Source organism: Bombina bombina, chromosome 3, assembly GCF_027579735.1.
Source record: "Bombina bombina isolate aBomBom1 chromosome 3, aBomBom1.pri, whole genome shotgun sequence".
In the NCBI taxonomy this organism is placed as follows: domain Eukaryota; kingdom Metazoa; phylum Chordata; class Amphibia; order Anura; family Bombinatoridae; genus Bombina; species Bombina bombina.
Window position 1 is genome coordinate 1,072,243,428 of NC_069501.1, and position 14,122 is coordinate 1,072,257,549.

The 14,122-nt window shown below is 37.8% G+C and overlaps 1 protein-coding gene across 1 annotated transcript in view; it reads left to right on the forward strand.

The window, feature by feature from the left end:
* ASIC1 (acid sensing ion channel subunit 1) overlaps nucleotides 1-14,122 on the forward strand; it is a 537,317-nt gene that overhangs the window by 109,083 nt on the left and 414,112 nt on the right. The gene's annotated exons all lie outside the window — the stretch shown is intronic.

A 14,122-nucleotide genomic window follows, 5' to 3' on the forward strand; every position in this document is an offset into this window, starting at 1 on the left:
GGAAAAACAAAATCCATTGTTTTCGTTCTTTATTCACTTCCTAAGTGTGCAATGCTATTAGTCATAACACAGTACGCCATTCTGATTTAGGAATCTGCTCGATGCAGAGAACGGCTCGTCCCAAGCAGATACAGCTGTTGAGATAATCAGCAGCAGCAGGGACCCTAATGGTAAAATTATATGTTCTAACAAATTGGAGCATGTCATTGTTGCCTTATAATATCCCTTTAAACCAGTCCTCATGCCTTCCCAACAGTCCAGGTATTCAGAATTACCTTGGATGAGAGCAGGTAAAATAACAATGTTTACTAATCAGCTGATTATTTCACCTGTGCACCTGTTCAGATATTCTCAAAATGTGGCCTGTTGTGGAGGTCTGAGGACAGGTTTGAAAACCAGTGCTTTAAAGTGACCGTTTTAATAGTTTCTATAATCAGTTTTAAAAAGTAACATGTAAACATTTTAATGTTTTTCTTTCCCTAAACTATTGTAAAGTCAAAGCTTTCCAATTTCCTTTTATAATCAAATTTGCTTTGTTCTCTTGGTATTCTTTTTTTAAAGGGATACTAAACCCACATTTTTCTTTCATGATTCAGATAGAGCATGCAATTTTAAGCAACTTTCTAATTTACTCCTATTATCAACTAAATGTAGCCACCAATCAGCAAGCGTTACCCAGGTGCTGAACCAAAAATGGGCCGTCTCCTAAGCTTAGATTCCTGCTTTTTTTTAAAAAAGAAAATGAGAGAGAAGGCAAATTGATAATAGGCGTAAATGAGAAAGTTGCTTAAAATTGCATGCTCTATCTGAATCCTGAAAAAAAAAATGTTGAGTTTAGTATCCCTTTAAAGCTAAACCTAGGTAGGCTCATAGGCTAATTTCAAAGCCGTTGAAGGCTGCCTCTTATCTCACTGCTTTTTGACAGTAGTTCACAATTCGACAGTGCTAGTTCATGTGTGTCATATAGATACAAGGGTAATAACAGATGTAAAAAGTATATTAAAATAACCATGTTGGTTGTGCAAAACTGGGGAATGGGTAATATTTGGATTATCTATCTTTTAAACAATACAATATTCAAGTAGACTGTCCCTTTAAAATTGAAACCATTACAACAGTATCAGGATATCAGCCAGTAAGAATTAGCAAGGAGAACCTATCAACCAATGAGCATTAGCAGAATGTTATCAGAGAGCGGGAGTTAATCAGGAAGTAGATAACAGTCTCAGTAGGGAAGAAAAGAACCAAAATGGCCCATCAAGTCTACCCATATTACATGTTACTTTTTTAGGATAGCCTTATGCATGTCCCAGGCATTTTTTTAATTCCTTTACAGTCTTTGTGTTTACCACCTCAATTGGAAGTTTATTCCATGTTTGAAACATAAACTAATACAGCAGTATCCATTTGTCCTACTTAGTAATGCTCATTGGTTGATATATCAGTCAATGAGCATTAGTAGGAAAGTACCTACAGTATAAGCCAATGAGCATTAGCAGGATGTGTATGTTAGCCAAAGGGATAGTAAAGTTATAAATAGACATTCATGATTTAGAAAGAGCATACAATTTTAAACAACTTTCCAATTTACTTCTATTATTTAATTTGCTTCAGGAGCAGAAATGAACCTAGGTTCTAGCTGCTGATTGGTGGCTGCATAAATATACCGATTGTCATTGGCTCACTCATGTGTTCAGTTAGAAACCAGTAGTGCATTGCTCAATTCAACAAATGATACCAAAAGAATGAAGCAAATTTGATAATAGAAGTAAACTGGAAAGTTATTTAAAATTGTATGTTCTACCTAAATCATTAAATAATAAGACATACACAACTGATACTGCTGTATCACACTCTATTTGCATTTATACAGGTTTTACTCCACTTATTTTTTTTTTTCAGGGTATCTTTTTCAAATATATGATATATACATTTCGAGTACAGAGTTTAAGATGAAAAATCCGTTGTTAACCCCTTCACTTCTAAGCTTTTTCACACCTCTGTGCTAAGCCTATGTTTGTTTGTTTTTGCTGCTTACATTTAAACACTTGTGTATGTCATATTTCAGTGAGTAACCAAACAAATGATATCCCATTATTATATTTATAATTAACTGCATGAAAATGCATAAATGCTAGAACAAAAATAACATTGAAAATAGCTAGGTGGAATTACTAAATTATCATCAAGCTTAGCCAAATGTGGAAGTATGATGTAGAAGTATGATGCTTTTTGGGGGTTATAATATAAACTAGAGCGCCCCCTTGTGTGAGTGCAGAAATAAAAGCCCTTTCTTTTGCAAGGTTCGCTCTGGCTATACAGACACACTTAATATATTTATTTAAGAGAAGGATTTGTTCACTCTAAAATAAACTTAATGGAAGGTCTCCAGTCAAAAACAGATATTTTTTTATTGAGCCCATGAAGACCCATTCCCTAGCAAAACCACATTCATTGTGCTTTTTATTTTTTACTTTTTCTGGGGGACTTATGGCTTATCATTTGAACCCATACAGACCCACACTCTGCCCACTATGTACATAGCCACACCCTCTCTCACATGGCCCCTCCCACAAATTGCTTTTAATCTCCAAAACCCCAGAAATCATCTTGCATATGTTAAGAGGTGTGATGCATATGCTGTGTTTAATGTCTGTGTAGTGTTTTTGTAGTGTGTAGTGGGTATGTGTAATTTGCAGCATGTGTAAATATATATGTATATAAGTGTGTGTATATATATATATATATATATATATATATATATATATATATATATATATATATATGTTTTGATAGGTAAATAAATAAAAAAACAAGGCTATATTTCTGTTTAAATGGAGAAAATGCAAAAAATGCTTTGGTCCTTTGTGCAAGTTTTTCTCTAAAATTCCCAGTCCTTAAGTGGTAAAATAAAGTTTTTTTACATGTTGTAAAAAATAATTGAGGAAAATGTTCTAAGAGCAGATAAAAAAAAAGGGAGCCCGTCTGGCACCAACAACCATTACACGTTGAAAGTCACTTAAATCCCCGGGAGGCTGTGTTATACTCACCGGCCACTTTATTATGTACACCTGTTCAATTGCTTGGTAACACAAATTGCTAATCAGCCAATCACATGGCAGTAACTAAATACATTTAGGCAACTAGACATGGTGAAGACGACTTGCTGAAGTTCAAACCAAGCATCAGAATGGGGAAGAAGAAAGGGGATTTAAGTGACTTTCAACGTGTAATGGTTGTTTGTGCCAGGCGGGCTGGTCTGAGAATGGTCCGAAAAAGACAAAATATCCAGTGAGCGGCAATTGTATGGACGAAAATGTCTTGTTGATGTCAGAGCCAGAGGAGAATGGGCAGAATGGTTTGAGATGAAAGAAAGGCAACAGTAACTCAAATAACCATTCACTACAACCAAGGTATCCAGAATACCATCTTTGAATGCACAACACGTCGCACCTTGAAGCAGATGGGCTACAGCAGAAGAAGACCACACTAGGTGCCACTCCTGTAAGCTAAGAACAGGAAAGTGAGGCTAAATTTGCACAGGCTCACCAAAATTGGACAATAGAAGATTGGAAAAACATAGCCTGGTCTGATGAGTTTTGATTTCAGCTGCGATATTCAGATGGTAGGGTCAGAATTAGACGCAAGCAACATGAAAGCATGGATCCATCCTGCCCTGTATCAACGGTTCAGGTTGTTGGTGGTGTAATGGTGTGGGGGATATTTTCTTGGCACACTTTGGGCCCCTTAGTACCAAATGAGCAGTGTTTAAACTCCACAGCCTACCTGAGTATTGTTGCTGACCATGTCCATCCCTTTATGATTACAGTGTACCCATCTTCTGATGGCTTCTTCCAGCAGGATAATGCACTATGTCACAAAGAACAAATCATTTAAAACTGGTTTCTTGAACATGACAGTGAGTTCACTGTACTCCAATGGCCTCCACAGTCACCAGATTTAAATCCAATAGAGCACCTTTGGGATATGGAGGAACGGGAGATTTGCATCATGGATGTGCAGTTGACAAATCTGCAGCCACTGCATGATGCTATCATGTCAATATGGACCAAAATCTCTGAGAAATGTTTACAACACCTTGTTGAATCTATGCCTCGAAGAATTAAGGCAGTTCTGAAGGCCAAACGGGGTCCAATCCTGTACTAGCAACGTGTACCTAATAAAGTGGCTGGTGAGTATATATATATATATATATATATATATATATATATATATATATAGTGAAAGAGCTAATGGCCGTGTAATCCACTCAACAGTTTGGATGTTACAGAGAATTGCAGGTTAGGAATCCAGTTTGGATGTTACAGAGAATAGCAGGTGAGGAATCCAGTTAAGGTTTTTACTACAAGCTAATTAAGGTTGCTGGGGTTACTAGTTAGAACCTGTATGTGAGAGACAGAATATATGCTGGAAATCTGCTGCTGTCTGGAGGTTCTAGGCTTGTTAGTTTTGAAATATATATGTAATTTTGCAGTTGTGTGGAAAAGCCCCCTGCAGATTTGCGGCCGCTAGCAGGGGGAGTCAATCAGCCCGATCGCACATGATCGGGCGGATTGCTATACGCCGCCTCAGAGGCGGCGTATGAGTTTAGGAGCAGCAGTCTTAAGACCGCTGCTTCTTAACTCCTGTTTCCTGAAGGCTCGCATGGAAACAAGGGGAACAGGGGCCATTCGGCCCTTGTTAAATAGACCCCTGTGTGTTAAAGCTGTTCCCGGGACAAAATCCCAAGGAGAGGAGAATTTTGTCACTATATATATATATATATATATATATATATATGTACACATGCACACACGCACTATATGGCAAAACCCCTGCTAATTATTGAGTTCAGTTGTTTCAGCGATACCTATTACTAACAGGTGCTGAAAAGCAAGAACACAGCCATTAAATCTCCATAGACAAACATTGGCTGTGCAATGGGTATTTTTTTTAAGGGACATTAAACACTAGATAGAATGATGCATTCAAAGAAAATATTAGTTTGAGAATAACATGTAGCTGTATTTTTAAAATTTTCATGAACTATTTAAATATTGACAAAATAAGTGTAAGGTTTTAGCGTCTATAAAATAATGTGAGCTGCCATGTTGTAACTTAGGTTACCTTCTCTGCTGTGGCCAATTAGCAACAGTTACGCATCGCATAGGTCACTAGAGTGTGCAGCCAATGGCTGTGAGGAATATAACAGTTTTCTGCACTTCCATTTCTAACAGGTACTGAAAAGCTCACAATTTCAGAATGGAATTACAGGAAAAGGGGCAAAATAAATAATGAAAGTATATTGCAAACTGTTTTTAAATATACAATTTATTATTTTATATTACCATCTCAAAGGGTTTAATGTCCCTTTAAGAGCTCAGTGATTTTAAACATGTCACTATCATAAGATGCCACCTTTGCAACAAGTCAGTTTGTGAAATTTCTGCCTTGCTATTTTTCCCCTGGTCAAAGTGCTGTTATTGTGAAGTGGAAGTGTCAATAAGCAAAAACAGCCCAGCCATAAAGTGATATATTGCTCAAACACACAGAGTAGGGCCGCCTAGTTCTGAATTGTGTGGCTTGTAATAATTGCCTATGATCTGTTGCCTCACTCATTCTACCTCTGGAAGCCACATCAGCACCAGAACTGTGTGTTGGGAGCTTCATGAAAAGGTTTTTCATAGCCGAGCAGCTGTACACAAGACTCAGATAAACTTGTACAATACCAAGCATTGCCACTGGACTCTGGAAAAGTGGAAACATTTTCTCTAGTCTAGAGTATTTAACCATTATCTGGCAATCTGATGGAAGAATCTGGGTTTGGTGGATGCCAGGAGAATGCTACCTACCGGAATGCATAGTACCTACTATATAGTTTGGTGGAGGAGGGATAATGGTCTGGGCTGCTTTTCAGAGATTGGGTAGGGCCCTTAGTTCTAGTGAAAGGTCCTCTTAATTCTATTGGATACAAAGAAATTTTAGACAATTGGATGTTTCCAACTTTTTTCATGACTGTGCCCCTGTGCACTAAGCGAGATCGATGAAGACATGGTTTGACTAGTTTAATAGGGAGGAGCTTGAGTGGCATGCACAGAGCCCCGACCTTAAAGGAACAGTTTACTCAAAAAATGTCTCCCTTTTAATTTGTTCCCAATGATCCACTTTACCTGCTGGAGTGTATTACATTTTTTACAAGTTTCCATTACCCTTATATTGACATTTTAAATAGTTTATTTAGCCTGTGGTATCCCCACCCATCCTGAAAGTTTTTGGCCTCGAGGCCAAGCTGTGTTATCACAGCCAGTAGAAGAAATTACACTCCCAGTGGGTTGTAGAAGAGATAAGGTAATAAACTGTTAATTATCCATTGTTCTCTCCAAATATTGATGATTGGTCTATGGACAGATATAAGATAAAAAAGCAGGTATATGTACACAATGTGATAAAGTAATGAGATCTGATTATACCTACAATGTCAGAAAAAAGGGTACGGTTGGGGTTTGTTTGTGAACACTTAGGGTACAACTGTTGTGGTTGTACCCTCAATGGATCATAATTACACCTTAAGGAACTAATATGTACCATTTAGTGGCAAATAAGGTACAGATATGTTTCCAACTGTCAAAGGGTCCATGTCTGTACCATTTAATCCCCACAAAAAGGTACAATCACTTGTGTGACTAAAAGGTTGAGGGGGATGGGTGGTTCAAGGCTGCCAAACCCTGCAAGTCCATATAATTTGTACACCTCAATGATTCATAGTCACATAACTGGCAGTCACCCAAAATGAATGCAACATACAGGTTGTACAGCAAAATAATTATGTTCGATTGTTGTTGGTAATATGCAAGAAGTGGGCAAAGCAAAAAAAATTATTATATTAAATAATACTGTGTTGCTGGTTCTAAATAGCAAAACAAGCACTTAACATTTTAATGTTTATATTTAGAGCATCAATATGTTAACTCTTAAACATAAAGCACATGTATTAACTAAAATTACAAAGAATTTTTTTTTTAAACTCTATAAAATAAACAAGAGCTGTTTAGAACCAGTTTAAAAAAATTTTTTAAAAAAATTGTAACCGTTCCCCACACATACATAAACATTGTGTAACACGCCATAGCGCCATCTGTTGGTTGTAAGTTCCTTGACATATGTAATACAGCTCCATCTATTGGTAGCAGGTTCATCACCAAAATGTGTACTCGGGAAATAGACTCATTTGCATATATTTTGCATAGAGTGACAATTCAATGTATAGTTGTGATTTTTGTCGTTTATCCCTCCCCCGAATCCCCCTTCTTTTCGTTAGAGTTATTGTGACAACCAAGGTTAACCAACCCTGCGCCAGTCACTTGTTTGGCACAGAAAGGGTTATCAGACCACTTTCTACTGTCACTAATATGTCACAAACTAGCCATGTCAGGCAAGCTTATGACTTAGTTCAGTGGGTGCAAGGGTTAACAAAACTCTCTAGTCTGTACTAGACGTAAAAGAAATGCCCAAAAAAACCCTTTAATGCCACCCACACTAAACTAAAAACCATATGCTGTACTAGTCTTTTTAATCTTGTGCCAGGGAGATGGCATGAAGCAATGGGTCCTTACTCCATTTATCACAGCCTCCCTTGTAAGAATGACAATTTTAGATGTTAAAACACAAAACTTTATACAATTTTCAATAGATCAGGTTGCTTGCCCAAACCTCTTTGCTGGGGCTGAGAAGCCCCTTATCTTTTACGACCGTCAATAAACTCTAAGTATTTGCCTGAAATTATAGAACACATTATAATTTCTGCTAGATACATCTATTTTCATATAGACAGAAAGGCAATCTCTTATTTACATTGTGAGAATCAATTTGATACCAAATATGACATGGTTGTCATATTTACCTTAATCTAATGTCATAACATGTTTTAAACACATATCTACATTATACTCATGTCCCTTTTAGCCTGGTTCTTTCAGGTGGTTCTGTAGCAGTCTTTGTATTTGCTAAATGGCTACAGTATCCAAACTTTTTTAAACTGCAGTGTAGCTATTGTAATACTGTCTGAAAAAGAACACATTAAATGAATGCATATTTAAATGTTATATGATAAATTTAATGGAACAGTGTTTGTAATATGCTGTGTTGAGTACAAATTTGCCATCATGAGTTACAAAGGGCTTGTCACTGGGGCAGTACCCTTAAAAGGTCAGATTTGCACCATTTTTTAATGGTACATATTTGCCTTTGAAAGGTACAATCTGCAATGGTACCACTTTGTACCCATATTAAAGGGTACAGCAGGTGTACCTTTGAGGGTACTGCCCCAGTGACAAGCTGTTGTACACCTAAAGGTACAGTTTTTGCACATTTATTCTGACAGTCTACAAGCTCAACCCATTTTATTAGGTTGTGGCTTCAAAACACAAAATCAGCTAATTCATATACAAAAATAATTCTTAAAAAGCAAACATCATACATTTTATACTCTGCAGCTGGTAAAAAAAAGTAATTGGATACCCATTAAGGGAAAAACTTTTTTATAGTATGCTGTCCTGTTAACTCCACTGAACACCTTTGGGATGAATTGGAACGCTGATCGTGAGCCAGATGATCTTGTCCAACATCAGTGCCTGACCTCACAAATGCTCTTTTGGCTGAATGGTCTAAACTAGAACCACAATTGGGGGAGGGGTGGAGCAACACCATATTATTTCAGATTGTTTTGGAATAGGAAGTTGATCAAGCTCATATAGGTGTGATGGAGGTATCCACATACTTTTGGCCATATAGCCTGTGTGTTTGAATGTATATAGTGTGACGGGGTTAAAGATAGACGTTTACATAAGCATGAGGAGAGAGCTGTTTTTCTTCTGTAATGGAATGGATAACCTTTTCCCATAGCTCATACACCTACTGTGCATGCAATTAGGGAGGGGCTTTTTATACAGGTCTGTGTTAGGAGGTGATCTCTCTCTCTCAGGGCCTGATATTTAATAGCTCTCTGCTTAGGTGAGATAACCTAAGACATCTCGTCAACCTGAAGAGGTCCCTAAAAAAAAGTTAAAAACACAATTTTTAATTTGAAAGATATTTGTCTGACTATGCTGGATTCATGATGTGGAGGAGAGACTCCTACATTACAATATAAGTCTAAAATAAATCACAAAGATTTTTCATGACTTCTCTCCATGCCGGCGAGCTTTTAATTATCTGGCACTCACTGGGCAGCTGAAACCCAGAGAGACAGGACTGGGAGGCTACTGCAGTTTGCAAAATCACAGTGACATGGTAAAAAGAGAAAGAGATTTAGATAAAAGTTTTGGATTTTGTAGTTATCCCAAGTTAACTCTTTAGCTAGCCTCCTAAAAGGGAGTAGGTTTTATTTTGGTGTTTGCCTGTTTTGGTTGCAATTTAAAGGGACATTGTACCCATACTTTATGTACAATGGTCAGGAATTATTGCTCCTTTCTTGCTGGGTGAAGCAGAAAAACCCTACTACAACCTTAAGGTGGAAGTTGTAGTTGATTAATCTCAGCTAAAAGCAGAAATACTAAGCAGAACAAGAACAACTGCTACTGTGAGAGCACAACGTTTCCACAACTGGCAATACAGTGAAGGAAAGACCCCCCCCCCCCCCCCGGCCATGGACTCAGATGTTTGATTTTGGTTTAAAGGTGGCTAAAACCTGAGACCCAGGGACCAGAACAAACTTTAAAAATCTTAGTATTGGACCATTTTTTGCCAGGACTGCCCAGATGAATGAATGGGTTGGACAAAGTATCCATAGCACTTATGATGCCATGGTAACACAGGTCGCAAGATATCAGTCTTCAAAAGGCCAAGTAAGAGTTCCTTTTGGAGAATCTAAGACTGCCACTGTGGCTTTGCCCTACCAGATAAATAAACATTTCCATAAGTCCCAAAAGTCTCGGGATAAAATGGAGGATGACAAAGTCTGAGCCCAGGTGTCTTTGAGAAAAAGTAAAGCCAAAAGTGGTGACTGAAGGCCCTAGGATATATTTCCATTTACCCATTTTAACTATTATTTAGAAAAAAACAAAACTCCACAAAGTTTGACAAAAACGCAGAGAAAGCCTTATGTGAAACTTTATGGAATGGACAGGGAAAACAATGCACTAAAGGGGTGGCCACTCAGGTTAACCTGGGGGACGAAACGCATTGACAGTTGCTGGTAAGCCTATGTCCAATACCCTATTAAGGTGATATAGCTGTATTGCACTATCTCTTATATTTTTTACAGGTTTCAGTTGTAAAATCACGAGCCACCATCCAGGACAGCTAGGAGATTCACGATTTTATCCCACAGAGGGATTTCACTCTGGATAATACTTCACATTGGGTATTTTTTTATAATTTTTTTCACAATATTTTTTACAGCTAGTTTTTGCATAAAATACTGACACCTTCACAGATTGTTTTCACTCATTTATTTGTATTTTTTATTTTTTTCTTATTTTTGGAACACACGTTTACAGCATTACCTTCACTGGAACACTTTCTAGGACCTTAAATGACTTATTTTGGGATTCATCACATAAGGTGCACCTTATCAGCTATAGACTATGTCATTCTCTTCCTTAGGAAGGCATCTAAATTGCACCTTAATTTACTATTGTTTTTACTTATATATTTTATTGTTATGACATGGATCCATGCTTTTAATTATATTTGTTAAATCATTTAGTTCTCTGTCCAAATAAATACAGATTTCTTTTTCTACCCTAGCCTTATGTTTCAGGTGCTCTTTACATATTATATATTAACCTGAACCTGAGCAAGGAAATGAACCTGTGTATAATGCCCCCTGTGGTGACATAGGTTAGAGATTTTATCCCTGGAATTAAAACACCAGGCCTTTTTCATACTAGAAATTCCTTCCCCCCAGATACACCTTTATATTCTAGACACAGATTTTTACCCAATCCCATATAGTTTTTGAATGACATATGAAAGACCCCTCACTATTGAATTGTGCACACAATTGGAAAACCAAATTAGTTTTTCTTCTCTCTTCCCCCCTCCTGCTAAAGATGGCTGATTTTGGTCAAAGAGAGAAAACACACATTATAGAATTTGGCTAAGTATTCTACCTCATCTCTTTGGATAAAATTATCTGTGATTATTTTATTTAGTTTAGGTTGAGGTAGCTAGTGTTGCCCTGTATTATTATGTGACTATTTTATTGTAAAATATATATGTATATATACCTGTAAATATTCATCTTATTACACTATATATATATATATATATATATATTCCTAATAAATTCTTTGGAGGTAATGCATACCCTTTATAGTGTTTATTTCACTTAACTTAGTTGTTATTGTTTAGTGTTTTTTTTATCATAAAATTATATTTAGTTAGTATTAAATTAAAAATCCATTACCATTAATTATCATACCATCTTCTTGGGTGACACTTCTACTAGTTCCTTCTGTCTCAATCGGGCAAATAATCTGTTTCTTCAAAATGCCAGAAGTAGGGTAGTAGAAGTAAATGGAATACCGGTGAATGGTCAACCTAGAAACACTTACCCATGTCTTGCCCTCAAAAATGATCTAATTTATTGAGTAACCAAGGAAGAGGGGCAAGAAGTTGAAAAATTAGTGGTACCATCATCTCACACCCAAAAAGTGTTGGAAATAGCACATTCACATCATTTGAGGTGGACCATGTGGGGGTCGGAAAAAAACACAGGAGCAAGTACTAAATGGTTCTTTTGGCCAGAGGTATGTGGGGATATGAAAAGGTTTGTGCCACCTTTCCTGAGTGTCAACTGACTGTCCCAAAACCCAAACTAAGAGTCCAACTGGTATCACTCTAAGTTGTTGATACCTCATTTGAGAGAATTGGCATGGATTTGGTGGATCTGCCTGGAGACATCAGTATACTAAGGAAACACTTGTTTATGCCACCCACTATCCTGAAGCTACACCCAGGTGTTTTCATGGGTAGACATCCCAAAATAAATACTTACCAACCAAGGAAGAAGATAAATCAACTGTTAAAGATTTAAGCATTAAGTACTTCAGTTTATCACCCACCGACTGACTGATAGTCTTGTGGAGACATTTGTTCATATGCTTAAGGTTGAGTTGAGGAAAATAGTTATTAAGGATAAAAGGGACTGAGACTTGCTTCTTCCTTACTTATTGTTTGCAAATTGTAATGTCCCCCAAAGTTCCACTGTTTTTTCTCTATTCGAGATAATATACAGCAGACATACCCATGGTTAACTAGACATATTTAACCCCTTAATGACCACAGCACTTTTCCATTTTCTGTCCGTTTGGGACCTAGGCTATTTTTACATTTTTGCGGTGTTTGTGTTTAGCTGTAATTTTCCTCTTACTCATTTACTGTACCCACACATATTATATACCGTTTTTCTCGCCATTAAATGGCCTTTCTAAAGATACCATTATTTTCATCATATCTTATAATTTACTGTAAAAAAAATTAAATATGAGGAAAAAATTGAAAAAAACACACTTTTTCTAACTTTGACCCCCATAATCTGTTACACATCTACAACCACCAAAAAACACCCATGCTAAATAGTTTCTAAATTTTGTCCTGAGTTTAGAGATACCTAATGTTTACATGTTCTTTGCTTTTTTTTTGCACGTTATAGGGCCATAAATACAAGTAGCACTTTGCTATTTCCAAACCACTTTTTTTCAAAAATAGCGCTAGTTACATTGGAACACAAATATCTTTCAGGAATCCCTGAATATGCCTTGATATGTATATATATATATATTTTTAGAAGACATCCCAAAGTATTCATCTAGGCCCATTTTGGTATATTTCATGCCACCATTTCACCGCCAAATGCGATCAAATACAAAAAATCGTTCACTTTTTTCACAAATTTTTTCACAAACTTTAGGTTTCTCACTGAAATAATTTACAAACAGCTTATGCAGTTATGACACAAATGGTTGTAAATTCTTCTCTGGGATCCCCTTTGTTCAGAAATAGCAGACATATATGGCTTTGGCATTGCTTTTTGGTAATTAGAACGCCACTAAAAGCCACTGCGCACCACACGTGTATTATGTCCAGCAGTGAAGGGGTTAATTAGGGAGCGTGTAGGGAGCTTTTTGGGGTAATTTTAGCTTTAGTGTAGTGTAGTAAACAACCCAAAGTATTGATCTAGGCCCATTTTGGTATATTTCATGCCACCATTTCACCGCCAAATGCGATTAAAAAAAAACACTTGTGTATTATGGCTAGCAGTGAAGGGATTAATTAGGTAGCTTGTAGGGAGCTTGCAGGGTTAATTTTAGCTTTAGTGTAGCGATCAGCCTCCCACCTGAAACATCAGACCCCCTGATCCCTCCCAAACAGCTCTCTTCCCTCCCCCACCCCACAATTGTCCCCACCATCTTAAGTACTTGCAGAAAGTCTGCCAGTACTAAAATAAAAGGTATATTTGTGGGGGTTTAGCATATTTACATATGCTGCTGTGTAGGATCCCCCCTTAGCCCCCAACCTCACTGATCCCCCACCAAACAGCTCTCTAACCCCCCCCCCTCTTCCTTAATGGGCGCCATCTTGGGTACTACCCAGTTTAGAAAAAAAATTGTGCTTTTTTATTTTTTTCCCTTTTCTGTAGTGTAGCTTCCCCCCCAAAGACCAACCACCCACCCCTCCCAGATCCCTTAGATTGTTTTTAGCCGCTTTCTCCCACTTAGATTATCCTTCTTTTTTTTCTATAGTGTAGCAGTTCCCACCCGCTCCCACCCAGTGCACGCGCCTGTGTCCGTGCGCACCCCCGTCAGTCCCGATCCCGCCCCCTCCACATCACCCGGCCCATCGATGGCCACCCTCCTGCCTCCCATGTCGGCTCCCACCCACCAACGATACCGGCCATCGATGTCCGATGCAGAGAGGGCCACAGAGTGGCTGTCTCTGCATCAGATGGCCATGCAGGGTTATTGCAGGATGCCTCAATATCAAGGCATCACTGCAATAACGGTAAGCGGCTGGAAGCAAGCAGGATCGCTTCCAGCTGCTTTCCAGACCGAGGACGTACAGGGTTTGTCCTCAGGCGTTAACTGTCTTTTTTTAGAGGACATACCCTGCACGTCCTCGG